General features: G+C 36.7%; 1 protein-coding gene and 1 pseudogene across 3 annotated transcripts in view; one reads left to right on the top strand and one right to left on the bottom strand.

Annotated features, from left to right (window-relative positions):
* The window catches only part of CDH12 (cadherin 12), a 1,193,930-nt gene that overhangs the window by 248,077 nt on the left and 924,306 nt on the right, over positions 1-21,547 (bottom strand). The gene's annotated exons all lie outside the window — the stretch shown is intronic.
* On the top strand, positions 20,117-20,814 carry LOC138422039 (ferritin light chain pseudogene; annotated as a pseudogene).

The following is a 21,547-nucleotide window of genomic DNA, read 5'->3' as shown; positions in this document are numbered from 1 at the left end:
AAAAAAAAAAAAAACCAGTTGCATGGCTCTGTCACAGCATAAAATCAGGCCTTTAGAACCGGAAAGAACCTTAGAGAAACATTGTTTCAATTACTTTATTTCACAGTTGAGGAAATTGAGAATCAGAAAGGCTAAGTGATTTCCTCAGTATCATAGAGTTTAGTTAATTACAGAAATCAGAATAAAATTTGGGTTACCCAGCTCTCTGCCCAGAGTTGTTTCCATTACACCGAGTGAAATTATCTGCCACTATTTTAGGCCTAGATGACTCATGAAAGCAGCCTCATAGTTAATAAATCAAAATACCATGTGCCTGTAAAATTTAACACACAAGTAAAAGAGTAGCTTCCTGATATTTTAAGATATGTGTGCATGTGCTCAGTTGTGTCTGAATCTTTCAGACTCCACGGACTGTAGCCTGCCAGGTGTCTTCATCCATGGGATTTTTCCAGACAAGAATATTGGAGTAGATTGCCATTGTTTACTCCAGGGGATCTTCCCCAAACAGTGATCAATACTGAGTCTCTTGCATCTCCTGCATTGGCAGGCAAATTATAAATGACATTAAATGTACTTCATTCTGATTTCATATATATTTTCATATGTAAATTTGTATAATTTCATATATAAACATGTTAGTGAATTTATATGAAGAAAAAGTCAATAAAACAAAAATATCAGGGACTGAGACTATATCAACTCTGGTATTAGAAAGAATCACATCAATTTCAAGCTTCATTGACAACATGGGTAAAAGAACATTAAATCAAATTAGTAGACACAATCATCATTATCAGACTTGTGTATGTGTATAGAGAACAATATAAACCAAATGAAACGGGATCTTTTTATTATTAATAATTACACTAAAATTTTCTATTTGAATAATTTATATAAATATACTAATTATTTTATAAATATTATCTTTTTGGTATCATTAATAATCTTGTTCTCCTTTTCTGTGAGAATGAGGAGTCTGAGGTTTGGGATATTAAAATAATTGTTCAATATATTGCAGCTCCACAGATGAGAGGCTGCAAACAAAACTCACTTATCCTGACTTAGACTAACTTTATTTTTAATTTTATTGTAACCTATTTTGGAAGTTTTTCAACAACAACAACAAAACCATCCCCCTCTCCAACATTTAACCCTATTTTAAAGGCCTATAATTTACAGTCATGAAGAGGTAGTTAACAGTGAATATTTTTTGTACTTCACACTACTTATCACACATTATATACTGTGGAACATAAAACGTTATGAAATTATAGTTACATGCTTGGAATGGACGTTAAATCTCTTCATTTCCTATGTCACAAGTGAGAGCTGTAAACTTGAAAAATTAAAGCTACAACATAATTTATCTTACCCAGAAATAGTCTACTATACATTATACATTTTTGAAGTAAATAATGATGGATAATACTAAAAATGATATTTCTTCATGGAAAACTGTATGATAAATAACTAGAAATGCCATGAAATAACTGGAATTATGTCCCCTGAATATAGAAAGAAGACTCTCAGCTCCTTACTTTTCCACACAATAAATAGTTGTACATATTTGGTTCAATGCTTCTTTTTTCATGGGATAAGAATCTTTTTCTTTCTCATAACAGAGAAAGTCAAATATGTCAAATATACATGTATTTAATAGCTGTTTTTTTTCCCCTGAAAACAAATAAACCAAAACATTTTTTCATTCAAATGCTAATAGGCTACGTATATCTACAGGGATTTCCCTGGTGGTCCAGAGGTTAAGACCATGCTTCTGGTGCAGGGGTGCAAGGTATGACTCCTAGTCAAGCAAGAAAGATCCCATATGCTGCGGCCAAAAAAAAAAAAAAATACTCAATATCTACAGCGATTTCATGCCTTGCAATATTGTTCTCAATTTGGGGTTGAGAATTTTAAATTACATAATATAAAGTGATGTGAAGTCTGTTGATATATTTCTTTAACAGGAAAAGTTGCATGTAATTTTTTTTTTCAAAGACTGCTTTTGCTTTTGAATTTTTTTTCAATCTGGTAAACTGAGGTTATATGTAAAACCAAGAATTCTATGTGAAAGAAATAAACAAAAAATTCAGTATAGAGGTATAAATTCTCGCTTCTCATTACTTTCTTCTTAGTTCCCTATATAAGTGTTAATTTTCATCCTCAGTGATGATATGCAGTTAGTTATAATAACCACCATCTACATATACAGCAAAAATAAAACATTTTGGTCATATAGCAGCAACAGCAGTCAATAAATGGAAAGATAAAACCTACAAAGTATCTTTTTTAAATTAAATTTGGAGTACAAAATTAAGCAGGGCAAAGGCTAAGAGAACTATACAAAACATATACAAAAGACTGAGTTTTTTGCCAAGACTCTTCCAACAACACAAGGGATGACTCTACACATGGACATCATCAGATGGTCAATACAGAAAACATATTGACTATGTCCTTTGCAGATGAATACGGAGAAGCTCTATACAGTGAACAAAAACAAGACTGGGAGCTGACTGCATCTCAGATCATGAACTCCTTATTGCAAAATTAAGATTTAAATTGAAGAAAGAAAGGAAAACAACTAGGCTATTCAGGTATGACTAAACCAAATCTCCTATGGTTATACAAATTGCCAACATCCACTTGATCATCAAAAAAGCAAGAGAGTTCCAGAAAAACATCTATTTCTGCTTTATTGACTATGCCAAAGCCTTTGACTGTGTGGATCACAATAAACTGTGGAAAATTCCAAAAGAGATGGGAATACCAGACCACCTGACCTGCCTCTTGAGAAACCTATATGCAGGTCAGGAAGCAACAGTTAGAACTGGACATGGAACAACACACTGGTTCCAAATAGGAAGAGGAGTATGTCAAGGCTGTATATTGTCACCCTGCTTATTTAACTTATATGCAGAGCACATCATGAGAAACGCTGGGCTGGAAGAAGCACAAGCTGGAATCAAGATTGCCAGGAGAAATATCAATAACCTCAGATATGCAGATAACACCACTCTTATGGCAGAGAGTGAAGAGGAACTAAAAAGTCTCTTGATTAAAGTTGGCTTAAAGCTCAACATTCAAAATCTAAGATCAAGGCATCTGGTCCCATCACTTCATGGGAAATAGATGGAGAGACAATGGAAACAGTGTCAGATTTTATTTTGGGGGGCTCCAAAATCACTGCAGATGGTGACTGCAGCCATGAAATTAAAAGATGCTTACTCCTTGGAAGGAAAGTTATGACCAACTTAGATAGCATATTAAAAAGCAGAGACAATACTTTGCCAACAAAGGTCCGTCTAGTCAAGGCTATGGTTTTTCCAGTGGTCATGTATGGATTTGAGAGTTGGACTGTGAAGAAAGCTGAGCGCTGAAGAATTGATGCTTTTGAACTGTGGTGTTGGAGAACTCTTGAGAGTCCCTTGGACTGCAAGGAGGTCCAACCAGTACATCCTAAAGGACATCAGTCCTGGGTGTTCATTGGAAGGACTGATACTGAAGCTGAAACTCCAATACTTTGGCCACCTCATGCGAAGAGTTGACTCATTGGAAAAGACCCTGGTGCTGGGAGGGATTGGGGGCAGGAGGAGAAGGGGATGACAGATGATGAGATGGTTGGATGGCATCACCGACTCAATGGATATGAGTTTGGGTAAACTCTGGGGGTTGATGATGGAAAGGGAGGCCTGGTGTGCTGAGATTCATGGAGTTGCAAAGAATTGGACATGACTGAACTGAACTGAGCAACTGAACTGAGTGATTGAACTGAACTGATGGTTATACAGTGAAAGTGACAAATAGAATCAAGGGATTAGATCTGATAGACAGACTGCCTGAAGAACAATGGATGCGGGTTTGTGACATTGTATAGGATTCACTGATTAAGACCATTGCCAAGAAAAAGAAATCCAAAAACACTAAATGTTTGTCTGGGGTGGCCTTACAAATAGCTGAGAGAAGAAGAGAAGTGAAAGGCAAAGAAGAAAGGGGAGATATACCCATATGAATGCAGAGTTCCAAAAAATTGCAAGGAGAGATAAGAAAGCCTTCCGCAGTGATCAATGCAATGAAATAGAGGGAAACAAAATGGGCAAGACTAGAGATCTCTTTGGGAAAATTAAAGATACCAAGGGTAACATGTCATGTAAAGATGAACACAATAAAGGACAGAAATTGTATGGATCTAACAGAAGCAGAAGATATTAAGATGCGGTGGCAAGAATACACAGAAGAACTATATAAAAAAGATTTTCATGACTCAGATAACCACAATGGTGTGATCACTCATCTAGAGCCAGACATTTTGGAGTATGAAATCAAGTGGGCATTTGGAAGTATTGCTACAAACAAAGCTAGAGGAGGTGATGGAATTCCAAATGAGCTATTTCAAGTCCTAAAAGATGATGTTGTTAAAGTGCTGCACTCAATATGCCAGCAAATGTGGAAAACTCAGCCATGCCCACAGGACTAGAAAAGGTCAGTTTTCATTTTAATCCCAAAGAAAGGCAATGCCAAAGAATGTTCAAGCTACCACACAATTGCACTCATCTCAGATGCTAGCAAAGTAATACTCAAAACTCTCCAAGTCAAGCTTCAACAGTACATGAACTGAGAACTTCCAGATGTTAAAGCTGGATTTAGAAAAGGCAGAGGAGCCAGAGATCAAATTGCCAACATTTGTTGTATCATAGAAAAAGCAAGAGAATTCCAGAAAAACATCTAAAACAGTTTCATTGATTATGCTAAAGCATTTGACAGTGGGGATAGCAACAAACTGTGGACAATTCTTAAAAAGATGGGAATACCAGACCACTTTACCTGCTTCCTATGAACCCTGTATGCATATCAAGAATCAACAGTTAGAACTGGACATGGAACAATGGATTGGTTCAAAATTGGGAAAGGAGTATGTCAAGGCTGTACATTTTCATCCTGCTTATTTAACTTAAATGTAGAGTACGCCATGAGCAATGCTGGCTTGGATGAATCATAAACTGGCATCAAGATTGCTGAAAGAATATTAAAAATTTCATATATGTAGATGACAATACCCATATGGCAGAAAGTGAAGAGGAACTAAACAGTCTTTTGAAGGTGAAAGAGGAGAGTGATAAAGCTGACTTAAAACTCAGCATTCAAAAAACTAAAATCACGGCATCCAGTCCCATGACTTCATTGGAAACAGATGGAGAAACAATGGAAACAGTGACAGACTTTATTTTCTTGCGCTCCAAAATCATTGGTAATAGTGACTGTAGCCATGAAATAAAAACATGCTTGCTCCTTGAAAGAAAAGCTATGACCAACCTAGACAGTATATTAAAAAGCAGAGACATTATTTTGCAACAAATGTCCATGTCCATCTAGTCAAAGCTGTGGTTTTTCCAGTAATCATGTATGGATGTAAGAGTTGGACCATAAGGAAGGCTGAGCACTGAAGAATTGATTCTGTTAAATAGTGGTGTTGGAGAAGACTCTTGAGAGTCCCTTGGACTGCAAGGAAATTAAACTAGTCAATCCTTAAGAAAATCAAACCTAAATATTCATTGGAAGGACTGATGCTGAAGCTGAACCTCCAATAATTTAGCCACCCGATGCAAAGAACCAACTTATTGGAAATGATCCTGATGCTGGGAAAAGTTGAAGGCTGAAGGAGAAGGGAACAACAGAGTATGACATGGCTGGATAGCAATACCAACTCAATGGACATGTGTTTGAGCCAGCTCTGGGAGAGGGTGAGGGACAGGGAAGCCTAGCATGCTGCAGTTCATGAGTTAGCAAAGAGTCGGACATGTCTTAGTGACTGAACAACCACAACACAAAGTATCTTTTTAAATTAAATTTGGAGTCAATTTAAGCTTTGAGAATATGTGTGTGTGTGTGTGTGTGTGTGCACGTGTGCGTGTTGTGTTGTGCTGTGCTGTGCTCTGCTTTGTTGCTCAATCATGTCAGACTCTGTGAGCCCATGGACTGTAACCCCCTAGGCTCCTCTGTTCACGGGGATTCTCCAGATAAGAATACTGAATTGGGTTAGCATGCCCTCCTCCAGGGTATCTTCCCAACCCAGGGATCATACCTAGGTCTCTCGCATTGCAGGCAGCTTCTTTACTGTCTGAGCCATCAGGGAAGCCCAGGAATTCTGGAGTGGGTAGCCCATCTCTTCTCCAGGAGAACTTCCCAACCCAGGAATTGAACCAGGGTCTCTGGCATTGCAGGCAGATTCTTTATCAACTGATCTACCCAGGAAGCCCCAAATATGTATATACTTATACACACACACACACACACACACACACACACACATTCATACACCCTAATGATAATGCAATTCTAGATCCTCCTCCACCAATCATATGCAGTTTTCACTATGAGCACCAACATTAACTTTTTGTTTTGTATTAAATCTCAGGTTGATTTTCATGTAGTACATAGGATACAAATCATTTCCTGCTTAAAATAAGAGCTAATAATTATGTGTAATTAATAACTGCAACATTGGCATACATTAAATATTTTGAAGTATTTCTCCAAAATATAAGAAATGACCTTACTTATTAGCTGCAATTTTCTGAGTAAAAAATCATTGATATTTAGTCTTTGCAAAATATTTACAGGTTCAGCATTTCAAAAAGAATAGTAGTAAAATGTTTCTTACATAAAAGAAAATGTAAACATGTAAGGACAATCTATCCTCTTGTGGTACTAGAATGAAATCTTTGGCAAACTACTGCCGGTCTTCTGAGAAGTTAATCCACCCTTTAGTACCCTTATTATTGTTGTTGAGTGGCTAAGTTGTACCCAACTCTTTTGTGGCCCCATGGACTGTAGCCTGTCAAACTCCTCTGTCCATGGACTTTTCCCAGCAAGAATACCAGGATCTTCCCAACCCAGGGATCAAACTCCCAGTCTCTGCCTTAGAAGGTGGATTCTTTACCAGTGAGTCACCAAGGAAACACCCTTTTGTACATTATCCAGCCCAATATTCTCTGCCTTTTCTTGTTCTTTTCCTTATTATGGGAAGTTGAAAGATTCCTTCCTTCAAAACAGGACATATATCAGGAGAGAAAAATCTGATTTTCACTACAATTCATCTAAAACATTGCTCTAAAGCACCTCATACAGTCAATTGAATACTGAAACACTCTTACAGAGGGGCTTAAGGGTCCTCCATGTCTCTTCAAGGTACTTAGTTTTGAAGTGCTTCTCCCATTTACACTCGCGGTCATTGATTTCTTTTTTTGTTTTATTTACTTCTTACAAACTAATTTCTATTTACTATGCTTTCTTAGCTGAGATTCATCAGTTCTTCAGATGTCCATTAATGTCAACATATTGTTCCACCACAAGAAAATTGTTCAAATAACCTCTAGATGCTTTTCTTGTCACAGACTTTTATCCTGGTGTTAAGAATGAAGCATGGACATTTAAAAGGCAGACTTGAGACAGTCTCTTCTAACATTTCCAATGCATCTAATATTGTTTGATTCAAAACATGAGTCTAACAGCAAATAAAAATTGACTCTTTTTTTTTCCATTCAGAATACAAACCCACTGAACTATCCCTTCAGATTTGATGCTCCATCAGTTAACACTACACTATTTTCACAAGAAATATGATTTGATCAGAGAAGAACTGCAGCAGCCTGAAACATATATTCCCAGAACGTGTTTCTAAGAGTCCTGCAGCCATTAAATGCCTTCCATAATGTCTGTGATAAATCTTACTATTAGTGAACAGTATCAGTTAAAGGCATCTCTTTGGAACTGCTAGTCTAACCTACAGGTGCACATTTTCTATGGAATTTTCCAGTCATAAACATGGATAGGTCAATCTATCAGTGTTTTCCTTAAAGCAGTAAACTCAACAATAGTGTAAAGTCTTTCTTTTTAATTTAGTTTTTTATTTATTTGCTATTTTAGGTAGTTATAATGTAGAATATCATTTAAAAGCATGGACTTAGGTACTTAATTGCCTGCATTTGGTGCTATAACCTTGAGCAAAATAATTAATTTCTTTTATGTAGATGGGAATAATAGTGGCAATGTGATGATTAAATAAGATAGTAAAAGTAAAGTGTTTGTTACAGTATAAAATGTAAGCACTTTCTTAAGTGTTACCATTCCTTCCAACCCATTGTGTCTACATTCTTGCTTCCAGTTTTGTTGGAGTCAGTCTGTTTTTTGTTGTTATTCCTGAGGTTTAATCACGGTTAAACTCTTGTCTTCTGCCCCTTCTTTTGCCTAATGATCTTCTGTTCTATTACTCTATTTGATAGGCCAAGCCAATATCTATGTGTACTCTATAAAAGACTCTTGGAATAATGAGACTGTGATCTATCTGAGATCACATTAGTTCTGCAAAACAAAATAGATCAAGGTGATTGTTAAGTCCCAGAGAGAGCTGGAAAATTAGACCCAGGCACCTACTTTAGCTGCTTAACCTAGGTCAAAAGCAAGGGGCTGGACTAAACCTCTTGATTTCTCAGAATCAATAGCAACACAGAATTGGTCCATCTCCGTGACTATTTCCAGGTGTAATGTGACAAAATTATTGCTGATTTATTCCCTAATTATAATGTGAGAGCTATTATTGGAGCAACCAGAAGGATGCTCATATCTCTGCCATGGAGTGAAAGCAATGATTATTCCTTTCAAGCTTCAAGTGATGGCCAGAATAATACAAAATGGTTTTACCTGCCATCCATATCAATATAGTGAATATGCAACTTGTTTCTGTATATTTTTCAGCTATAAAAGTATATTTACACTCTGTCAAATATTTGTTCAACTTAAATCAAAGCTTGCAGTAGTTCATAAAATTAATAAATTGATCAATTTCTTTTATTTAACATTATCATTACAAATAAGTAATCAAGAAATTAACAATTTTCCTTTTTCTGAATATTTTATTCAGTCACTGAAAACCTTTAACTTGAATTTCAATTTTTTTTTTTTTCCAGCACTAAGAAGCTTATGGTATCTTTGTTCCCTAACCATGAGTTAAACCCCTGTCTCCTGAAGTGGAAGCCCAGAGTCCTAACTACTGAACCACCAAGGAGTGTCCAATTACATGAATTTTGAAAACCAAAAACAAAATCAGATAATTGTGTATCTATAATGCAAAATAATGTGCTTATTCTAAAATGTCTCCCATTGTATAAATTTAGAAAATAATAATAACAAGACAAAATTGAATAACCTGCCTAATCCCACACAGCTAGAAAATAAGGAGTAAAAATGTAGGTTTCTGGCTCCATACTCTGCATTTTCCACCTTTAACTGTGGCAGCTTTCAGTAAATATTTACTCCAGAAAGACAGTGAGATCTGATAGCTTTGATTCTACTGAAGTACTTGAACTTTTATTTTTAACAATCTCTATCTTTGTTAGCCTTTTGGGATCTATTTGAAAAGTCTATATTGAATATGGCAGTCATTGCTCGAGGCCTACCCAATATCCATTACCTCTTTCTTCTTATTAATAGAATATTTCCATATTAATAGAATCTATTATCAATGAGCTGTATCTTGGATAGTGTTAAGCCTCATTAAAATGCTTACCTCCCCAAAATACCTTGGAGACAAGGTAGACATTGGATTCCATTTGACTAATAATATAAACATGGAAGAAACCTTTAAAATGGATAGATTCATCTGGTATGTACTTTTTGCTGATTTTCTTTCAGCTCTTCCATTTTTCTCCTTCATCTTTTCCATGTCTTGCTGACATAATGGCTAGACACTCAGAAGCCACTTTATGGGGATAGAGAAGAAAGAAAGCTTAAGGTGATGGATTGGAAAATTAAAAGGGCATTTTTGATGTTATCTTGGAGTTGCTGTACCAAACTCAGGGTATCTATCTCTGGACTTCTTTTACACAAGAAAAATAAATCTCAACTTGTTGAGGAGCTTACAGTTGGATTTCTTTTCCATTTAACTGAATCCAATTCTGACTTAGTGGATGATTTTCTTCATGCAATAGTATTTCAGTTTGTAAAAATTACTTACAGTTTGTAGTAATAATTACATATATGTACAATGTACCTATAAAGAGCATCTTAAACTCATTTAAATATTCAATTGTTAAATATTATATAACAAATAGATTAATGACTTGGATTGAGCCATCTTATGTTGTATTTTTCCTAAATAAATACCTTATGCAAAGAAAATGAGCCATAAACTCTCTAATAATTAGTGAACCAAGTATCTTGAAAGAATTTTTAAAACAAGGAAATTTAAGGGTAATTGTCTTTATTGAAAACACAAACTATCCTCTCTGCTGCAAATCAGATAAAAGTTCTGCATACTAATTTGAAGAAACTTGTTTTGAGCTTTATGTTTTAATAATACTATTTTCATTGTTTAAGTATATTTTCTAACAAAACAAAAGATATATTTTGAACCAATAATCTGTCTTTATTGGATTTCTTCTCCATTTCTTTTTGCAACGTCATTAAAATATAATCAAACCAATTACAAATTGTCTATTTTGGAAGTGTTTTCACTTCTGTAAATATGTTTGAGCAAAAGTAATTTTTTAAGAAGAATTCAAATATGGTGACATTTTAGGGATGGATAGGCAATTCTTTTAATATAGAATATTATGTACAATTTGATCATAGCATTTCACATATCTCCATTAGCCTGGAGATACATCATGAAAGAAAGTATCTCATTAGCCAGTAGATACAAGATTTAATGTGCACAGCAATATTGAAAAAAGTCAAATTATGAGTATTTTATAAAGTTCAGATTTCCTGATTAAAATATGATTCTCTGAGAAGTGGACGCATATCAAAGTACTTGCTTATTAATTACCTTAAGAAAAAAATTGGAATGAATTTATAACTGATAAGTATCTGATTGACTTTGTTTTGAATGTTACAAACTGTACTTTTAAAAGTGATATAATTGAAAGAAAACATTAAAAAAAAGAATCTTTGATTTAGTGTATTTATAGCTAAAAAGTTAATATTTTCATTTTAATGATGCTTGTTTGGGAACTATATGTGTATTAAGGGATCTTATGTCCAGTCAGAGAACAGAATTTGCATCTATAAATTTATTAATAATTCCTTCCTTATATAATATATAATATTTTCAGGATAATGCATATATATAGTGCTGTGGGCTCAGTTACTTCAGTCATGTCCAAATAAAAGGAACTGCAATCTCCACATTTTCTCCAAGTATTTATGTGAATTCTGTTTAAGTTAAGAGAATAGAGGTTTATTTAATTAGAATTAGTAAAAACAGTCAGATTTCAAAGTTAATTAAGATATGATTATTTATCTTGCATTGCTGTTCCTTTATCAAAGTGTCTGAAACAATCCTACAAGCCAATCATTAACACCTCAAGTAGATATTACATTTATAAGCCCAGTTATCAAGAAACTGACAATTGCGTTTAACCATGGGTCTATTATATAAGGAAAATCAAGGAGAAAATGTCAGAATAAACATTGTTACTGGATTCAAGTTTTGAAATTACTTGAGTTGCATCCACAATGGGCTGTCCTTCTGAACATTAAAGGACATTGTATAATATCACTGTCGCATCAGCAGGGTTCACACAGTTACCCACACAGTGGGTCACTAACATACCTACATTAAGTAAAAGCTACAACATGGAAAGTAAGTGTGAAAATGATTTTAAAAAAGAAGCAATTTGAAGAATAAATTATAGAATCAGTACTTGACTTACTGTAAAATTATTTTCTAACCACCTCAAAATTAGAGCAGTAGGTCTAGGATATAGTCATTTTAGTTCTTCCTTTCCAAGAAAATAAATAGAAATTTACCTTAGGTGCAAAAGTTATGTGAGAATGCATTTTGGATTATCTTATTGCTAATAAAATAGTTTAGGGACTTCCCTGGTAGTCCAGTGGTTAAGACTTCATACTTCCGCTGGAGGGGGCATGGTTTTGATCCCTGATTGGGGAACTAAGATGCCACATGACTCAAGGTGCAACAGGAGGGGACAGGGGAGTTTGCCCCTACAGAATTCTATAAGGTCAGTTTGATTTAGTCTTAACAAATGTATCTGCACAGTTTAATACAAGATATTGTAAATAACACATTTTCATAGTTACGGCTTCTCTAATTTGGTTAGTAGCTACTCAGAACAGAATTAAGAACTGTGAATTGGCAGTCTCATCCATTTGCCTTTAGTGTATGGTCCTATTCCATCTAAAGACCCTCAGATGGCTTCCACGTCTTGCCTATTGTAAACATTGCTGCAATATACATAGGGCTGCATATGTCTTTTCACATTAGTGCTTTTGTTTTTCTTAGAAAAATACCCAAAACTGGAATTGCTGAGTTATATGGTGTTTTTATTATTTTGAGGAAATTAAAATCTGTTTTTCAAAATGGCTATACCAATTTGCATCCCTATCAACAATGCATGAATATTCTCTTTTTGTCACATCTTCACCACTCCTTGTTATTTGTTGTCTTTTTGATAAATATTCTAACAGGTGTGAGGTGATATCTCATTGAGGTTTTGATTTGCATTTCCCTGATGGTAGTGATGTTGAGCATCTTTTCACGTGTCTTTAGGTCATATGTATGTCTTCTTAAGGTTTTTTAGAAAGCACTTCCCAATATTCACCTTGATTCTTTGTACATCATGGGTAAATAAAAGCTCATTTTCTTTATTTACTTTTATAAATAAATAAATGAAGGGTCAGTAGTTCAAAAGAAAGAAAGAAAGAAAAATGATTTAAACTTTTGCTAAAACAAATTCAAGAACTATAATATTTAGTTTCTTTTTGAAGCATTTTATTTATTTATTTATTTATTTATTTATTTATTTATTTATAGTTTTTTACTTTACCATACTGTATTGGTTTTGCCATACATTGACATGAATCCACCACAGGTGTACATGAGTTCCCAACCCTGAACCCTGCTCCCACCACCCTCCTCATATCATCTCTCTGGGTCATCCCAGTGCACCAGCCCCAAGCATCCTCTATCCTGTATCTAACCTAGACTAGCGATTTGTTTCTTTCATGATAGTATACATGTTTAAATGCCATTCTCCCAAATCATCCTACCCTCTCCCTCTCCCACAGAGTCCAAAAGTCTGTTCTTTACATCTGTGTCTCTTTTGCTGTCTTGCATACAGGATTATCATTACCATCTTTCTAGATTCCATATATATATGTTAGTATATGTATTGGTGTTTTTCTTTCTGGCTTACTTCACTCTGTATAATCGGCCCCAGTTTCATCCACCTCATTAGAACTGATCCCAGCAGTCCCACTGCTGGGCATACACACCGAGGAAACCAGAATTGAAACAGACACGTGTACCCCAATGTTCATATAAGCACTGTTTATGATAGCCAGGACATGAAGCATATTATTTAAAACATATTCTGTATTAAAACATTTTTGGTTCAGAAGTATTTTTTTTTTCCTTCTCATCATCCCAGATCCTTGAATTAGCTATTTATTTCTGGAAATGGGAGTGACTTAACTAAGGAGAAACAGGGTAGCCCAATTTTTTGGGAAAAAAAAACCCCACAAAATTTTAATGTTTAACTTATTATGTTTTTTTATCAGAGAACCAAACATTTTTATTGAGAACCAAACATTCTTATCAAATCCCCAGTCTGATCTCTTTTTTTTTCTTCCAGTGCAGTCATCTATTCTTTTCTTCTCTCTGTTCATTATCAAGCTGAGAACATACCGTCCTGAATTTTCACAAGACAGTTGTCAAAAGTCAATTCTTCTGTCACTCATTGTATAGTAACTATCAAAACTGATGGTGAAGTCAAATCTCTGTGCATATGATCCACAAACTGAGCGAGCTGGAAGAAGTCAGGGACTACTGCACATTGTTGGCAATGTAAATAGCTCTTATTTCACTAAAGAAAGTTCAGTCCTTGCAATGCCCTTTAGGTCCTTCTGTTTTCTGGCCCACACAGTCCATACTCACTGTCTCCTTAACCTCTGCTGCCTTCCCTCTCCTGTTACTCACTGCTGCCTTCCCTCTCCTGTTACTCACTGGGCTATGTGCACACTGACTCTCCAATCTCCTTGCCTAGACTGCTGTTCCAAGATATCCACATGGCTAATTCATACTTTCTCTGTCTGATATCATCACTCACGTATCACCCAAAGTAAGTATATTTGCCAGCCTTATGTTAAATTGCAACCCACTCTTGAACCATTCCTGATCTTCCAAAGCCTGGTCAGCTTGTTTTTTTTTAACATTGATGATGTGTTTTTTTTTTAATGAACTGTGTAATCTCTTCTACCTGACAGTCAATGTTTCTTTATCAACCTGCTAGACCTTCCACTCCCAGAGAGCAGGGGAAATTGTCTGTTTTTATACCCAAATGTGCTCAGAGGAGAAACGGATGACAGAGGATGAGATGGTTGGATGGCATCACTGAGTCAATGGACTTGAATTTGAGCAAACCCCAGGAAATAGTGAAGGACAGCGAAGCCTGCTGTCCTATAGTCCACTGTAAAGAGCTGTAAGGGATTTTAGGATTGTAAAGAGATTGTAAGAGATTGTAGAGTTAGATATGACTTAGAGACTGAACAAAAACATACTCAGCTCCCCAGAATGGTGCCTTGCTCACTTAATTATTCAATAAATACTTTTTGAATTAATGAATAATTTTCTAATGATCATTCCAAAAATTTTTTTGTTAATTACCCGAAATTACACATTCTCTCAACTTACTCTCCTGCTCTCTGAAATGGTAATATCAAACCTGTTCGCTGCACTGACAACCTCCAGCCCTGCCCCTTCACTTGAGCAGCTTGATAAAGTTCTCCATATGATCAGATTGACTTAAGGTAATGGAAGATTTTTCAGTCCTCTTTCTACTTGCCTTTAATGCTATTTACCATTTTCTCCTTGAAGTAATATTTCTTTGATTTCGAAGACACTACTCTGATTGGATTTTCCTTCTACCTTCTGACACCAGTTTTCTTTTCAGGCATATACTCCTTTCCCCACCTACTGGATTCTCCATCTGTGTTTCCCTGTTTCAGGCCATCTTCTTTCCCTAATCAAAGTCCTATATCAGGTAATATCATTTACCTTCTTGGATTTAATTCTTATTAAGACAGATGAACAGCACTCTCCTCTAAACTTCTGCTTCTAAGTTTCATACTGTTGAATATATATATATCCCTCATAATTTAAATATGATGTTGCTGTTCACTTGCCAAGTCGTGTCCCACTCTTAGCAATCCCATGGACTGCAGCACGTCAGGCTTCTCTGTCCCTCACCATCTCCCAGAGTTTGCCTAAGTTCAAGTTCAACTGAATCAGTAATGCCATCCAACAATTTCGTCCTGTCATCCTCTTCTCTTCCTGCCTTTAGTCTTTCCCTGTATCAGGGTCTTCTCCAATGAGTCAGCTTTTCACATCAGGTGGCCAAAATGCTGGAACTTCAGCCTTAGCATCAGTCCTTCCAAAGAGTATTCAGGGTTGATTTCCTTTAAGATTGCTGTGATAACACAAAAATATTAACCCAGGTGTCTCAAAGCTTTGGTTGTTGTTGTTTTGTGCTTATTCGCTTAGCTATGTACTACTCTTTGCAACCCTGTGAACTGTGGCTCATCAGGCTCCTCTGTCCATGGAATTTTCCAGGCAAGAATACTGGAGTGGGTTGCCACTTGCTACTCCTGGGATTCTTCCAGACCTGGGGTTCAAACCTGCATCTCTTGAGCCTTCTGCATCAGTAGGCAGATTCTTCATACCCCTGAAACTTCCCTTTAAAAGGCCTCAGCCACTGAGTGTCAGTGGGAGGGAGTCAGCATTTGGACACAAGTCAGTCTGCCACCCTTTCCCCTGTTATACCCCAGTTGCTTGCCTCCAAAAGAAAAGCAAACTTTTGTTTCCCCAACTGGACCTCTCAAGAATTGGCTTTTTTTTTTTTAACTTTTTGTTTTATATTGGAGTACAGTTGATTAACAATGTGATATTAGTTTCAGGTGTATATCAAAGTGATTCAGTTATACATATACATGATACATGTATCTATTCTTTTTTCAAATTCTTTTCTTAAGTTGTTACAGAATATTGAGCAGAATTCCCTGTGTTATACAGCAGGTCCTTGTTGGGTATCCACTTTAAATATAGTAGTGTGTACATGTTAATCCCATGATCGGCAAGTAGCTTGACCCCACTTTGGATAACAGAAGGACACAAGGCATATGTTTGCTAACTATGTGATGGGATTAATAGCATCTACCTTATGGGATTGTTGTGAAGATGAAATGAGTTTCTCACCAAAGCTATCAGGACTTGGCCTGACAGGTAGTATGCAAGTTTTTTAAACTGTATTTTTCTTGTTTAAACTCACAAGTTTCACAGCCACTTCAGCTTTGACTATGTGTTTTGCCTTTTTTGTGCACTTTCCTATGGTGACTTGTCTCTTGGTGTGATATGCAATATTTGTGTTGTGAGCTCATTTCCTTGGAACTTTATCTGAAGAAAGATTTAAGACCTGAATTTAAGAAATATTCCTTAACAGGTTGTTTGGGATTTGCATTTCCTGGGTCTCTGGGGTCATTTCCAACCTGACATCATTTTCAAACTACACATTTGACTTCAAGCTTTTTCTGAGGCCACTACCCAGTGCAAAGGAAAGCTCATGGATAAGAATTCTCTAGAGAGACCACTTCTCTTGCCACACAGAGCAAGTTTGCAGGATGCAGACCTCTATGACTTTAGCTAGAAGACTCCCCATCTGCCTGGAATTGCTCTGTGTCTTCTTACATCACCTTCTTACTTTCATAGATGTCAGACCTGCAGCACAATCTAAAGACTTTTCCTGTCTTCTTTTACACCTTCTGATTGATCCTTCACACTTTCCCCCAAATATCTTTTGAACATGTGGCCACAAGTGGACTGGTCAGAACTGACACAAGTGGCCAGTGCTATTCTAGAACAAGCATCATTCCCTAGAGCAACATTATTTGCTGATTCTCTCTCCCCAAGTTTTATCTTATATTAACATCAACTCCATGACAGACAGTGCAGTAAAAAAAAAAAAAAATGATAATAATATTTTATTTTTAATGCTAGGCCTTCTGGGAGGAAGGTCTTAGTTTGCCATATTGCCAGAAGTGAAGATCAACCCTGTCTTTTCCTCATCAATTTAAAATAAGAGGCACATTGGCCAAAAATATTAAATGCATTAGTGAAAAATGTATATGATGAAGTCTTAAATATTTCCTTTTTATATTCATGAAACTCTTAATTTACCATACTACTGGAGGGAATGTCAGTATTGGTATAACATTTTTCAGAATCTGATGATGCATAAATGTGACTACAGTATAAGCTAATAAAAGTAATTGTAACAACCTAGAGGGGTGGGATGGGGTGGGAGGTGGCAGTGAGGCTCAAGAGGGAGGGGACATATGTATATGTATGGCTGATTCACGTTGATGTATGGCAGAAACCAACACAATGCTGTAAAGGAACTATCCTTTAATTAGAAATAAATCTTGAAAAAAGTAATTGTAAAATTTCTCCTCTTCTTCACCATGGTTCCATAACAGGTTTCCCAGAAACATAAAGATCTTTTTATCCTGTGAGAAATTTGGTTGTTATTTATGGTCATTAACCCCCATCCTTTTAACTGAATGCATTTCATGCACCTTGGGTTTAACTAGAGTTGACTTAGCAAGGCATTTATTTTGGGTGAGTGCCTCACTTCACCCAAATCACAAGTGCTCTTTGCTTCATGGAACTCTATTGCTTTTGTTGCCTAGAACCAATTAAATCTTAGCTAATCTTTTGCTCTTTTAATTTTCCTTGATACTTTTCAGAATGAAATGTGCAAATGACTAATGCAAGATTACATCCACTTTCTGACTTATCCACTTATGGATCAGGACACAGAACTCTCTCCAGAATATTATGAATTTGCTTTTCTCAGTTATGGCCAATAATATTTCTTTTGCTCTGGGTTAGCAATACACCCAGTCATCTCTATTATTTAACTAATTTACGATTACGGTACTCTCTAAAGTATATGCCTGTCATTCAAAATTATATACATGTGTGTACACATCCACTTCCCCCATAGGCTTTGTATTATGCATCTCTTTGCTTCAGAATTTTGGGGCTTATTTTCTATTCCTTTGTGTAGGCTTTTGAGAGAAGTCTGCCATTGAGGAATCTTTGAAATTCCCTCTAGCAGAAGTGAATTGACCTCTGTTTCATAAATATGTCTTTTCAAGGCCCTGGATTAGTCTCAGTCATGTCTGACTCTTTGAGATCCCATGGACTGCAGGCTGCCAGGCTCCTCTGACCATGGGATTTTTCAAGCAAGAATACTGGAGTGGGTATCCATGCCCTTCTCTAGGGGATCTTCCCAACACAGGGATCGAACCTGGGACTCCCTCATTGCAGATAGATTCTTTACAGTCTGACCCACAAGGGAAGCCCAGCTTTTAAGAATATGACCTGAAACTGAAACTCAATAAAGACTCATTGTACTCTAGTTCCTTTTCAGGGAAAATGACCATGTACATGCTCCCTTTCTGTTTATATAGATGGGCAACATTTAGAATGGACAGCTGGAAGGACAGTGGCCTGACATTTTCTCTGGATATAGGAAATTCTTCGTTGGATTAAATCAGATCAGCATAGAGCCTTAATCCTCTACAACATGAGAATGAGACCTTATGAAAACGCTTTTACAAAGATCTAAAGAAAGAATATTACAAGAGCTTGCTCCTTAAAATTATTAGATTATCTACTATAAGGTTGGAAGAATTGATGCTTTTGAACTGTAGTGTTGGAGAAGACTCTTGAGAGCCCCTTGGACTGCAAGGAGATCCAACCAGTCCATTCTGAAGGAGATCAGCCCTGGGATTTCTTTGGAAGGAATGATGCTAAAGCTGAAACTCCAGTACTTTGGCCACCTCATGTGAAGAGTTGACTCATTGGAAAAGATTCTGATGCTGGGAGGGATTGGGGGCAGGAGGAGAAGGGGACAACAGAGGATGAGATGGCTGGGTGGCATCACTGACTCAATGGACATGAGCCTGAGTGAACTCCGGGAGTTGGTGATGGACAGGGAGGCCTGGTGTGCTGCGATTCATAGGGTTGCAAAGAGGCGGACACAACTGAGCGACTGAACTGAACTATAAGGTTATTATCCTTTTTTTTTGACTGTGTGAATATTATTGATGGCTACTATTTTTATTTGGTGTTTCTCTGGTGGCTCAGACAGTAAAGAATCTGCCTACAATGAGACAGACCGAGGCTCAGTCCCTGGGTCTAGAAGATCCCTATTTGGTACTCTTTTCACAAAAACTAATAAGACATATTATCTTATCTGACTAAAAGGAAAAGTGTGTCATGGTAAAACAAAAAGATGTGTGTGTGTATGTGTACAATTAACTTTTGGAAAGTCTTATCATGCAACTGTGTCATAATTTCTATATGTAGATGGAAAGCCAAGAGCCATATGAGCCCACCACTAGAAAACAATTCTTCCCGACATGGACTTTATAATCCTGTGCTTTATAGAATTTGTTCTAATTTAATTTTCCCTCCATTCTGATATCTTCACTTAACTATGTAATATTAATATATATGTAAATATATAATATTATATATAATTAGAAGACATATTAATCTTTCTTGAAAGCAGAAAAAATATGGAAAATAGATTAATCTTCTATATACAACTTAAATATCATTCTTTCATATAGTATCAAAGGACATAGAGTATTTGAAATTTCACATATGTATAATGCACATTTGTTTATCAAATAAAGAAAACTAGAATTTGAAAGGTAAAGTCATTTCTTCTCTGTTTATTTTAAACTATTAGTAGTTTGTAATCTTGGCTGGCTTTTATCTCAATAAAGTCAATCTTCTATTACCAAAGTACAGATTAATGTTTTAAAAATTAATTGCATTCATGAAGTGCGCTCGGCGGCCCCGCGGATCTGTATCTTGCTTCAACAGTGCTTGGACGGAACAGACCCAGGGACGCCCCTTGCTCCAGCCTCCGACCACCCTCCAACCTTTTTTCCAGTCGCAACCTCCAGAGTCAGCCACTCAGCTGTCCGCGATCACTGGGACCAGCCACCATTTTATAACTCATTATTACCGACCAATCATGAGCTCCCAGATTCGTCAGAATCATTCTACCGAGGTGGAGGCCGCCGTCAACCGTCTGGTTAACATGCAACTGCGGGCCTCCTACACCTACCTCTCTCTGGGCTTCTATTTTGACCGCGACGATGTGGCCCTGGAAGGAGTGGGTCACTTTTTTCCCGAATTGGCCAAGGAGAAGCGCGAGGGCGCGGAGCGTCTCTTGAAACTGCAAAACCAGCGTGGCGGCCGCGCCCTCTTCCTGGACGTGCAGAAGCCATCTCAAGATGAGTGGGGTAAAACCCAGGATGCTATGGAAGCCGCCCTTCTCGTAGAGAAGAGCCTGAATCAAGCCCTGCTGGATCTGCATGGCCTGGCTTCTGCCCGCGGAGACCCCCACATCTGTGACTTCCTGGAGAACCACTTCCTAGATGAGGAAGTGAAACTCATCAAGATGGGTGACCACCTGACCAACCTCTGCAGGCTGGCTGGTCCCCAGGCTGGGTTGGGCGAGTATCTCTTCGAAAGGCTTACCCTCAAGCACGACTAGGAGCTTCTGGAGACCAGTGGCCATTGAAGAACCCACCTAACATCAGGGCTGCCTGAAGCCCCTCTCTGCAGCCACTAGGCAGCTTTTTAACACCCTGGAGCCCTCTCTCAAGCCTTGGACCAAATGGAAACAATAAAGCTTTTTGCAGCAAAAAAAAAAAAAAATTGCATTTAAAATTTACAAATAGATTTATATTATTAAAATGCATATTATATTTTTAAAAGTTATTTTACTTTTCAAAAATCAATGTACACATCTAGAGTATCAAAAAATGCCTGCTGTCAGAACTTCGGAATACCAGCAAATGCCACCCTGAGTCTATAATGAAATGTAAATTTCCTTTTCCATTGTTTGTATTGTATTTTTAAACATTAAAAAAGAGAAAGAGAGATGAAAAGTTTTTAGCATTTCAATGCAACATGTTTTTCAATAATTGAAAAAGTTGGTAGACTAGAAAACATGCATTACTATAGTGACAAGGAGAATAAATGATTTGTGATATGAAAGAGAAAAAAGATGAATTAATATATTTTGAATTCCAATTCACTTCTTTAAGCAGAATGAAAAAGTGCATCAGTGTCTCTCCAGACTGTAAGTTAGATTTATTTTTAAAGGGTCAAATTTGCTTGTATTTTGGTTGATAGTTACAGACAAAAATCTTTTACCCTAATGATTTACAGACCTGCTAAAATATCTAGGTGCAATTCCATTTAGAATCTTAATGAACTTTAGTAGGTGTTGTTTAGTTGCTCAGTCATGTCTGACTGAAACCCCACAGACAGCAGCACCCCAGGCTCCTCTGTCCATGGGATTCTCCAGGCAAGAATCCTAGAGTGGGTGGCCATGCTCTCCTTCAGAGGATCTTCCTGATCCAGGATCAAACTCACGTGTCATTA

Source organism: Ovis canadensis, chromosome 16, assembly GCF_042477335.2.
Source record: "Ovis canadensis isolate MfBH-ARS-UI-01 breed Bighorn chromosome 16, ARS-UI_OviCan_v2, whole genome shotgun sequence".
NCBI lineage: Eukaryota > Metazoa > Chordata > Mammalia > Artiodactyla > Bovidae > Ovis > Ovis canadensis.
This window is presented reverse-complemented; position numbering and strand designations above follow the sequence as displayed.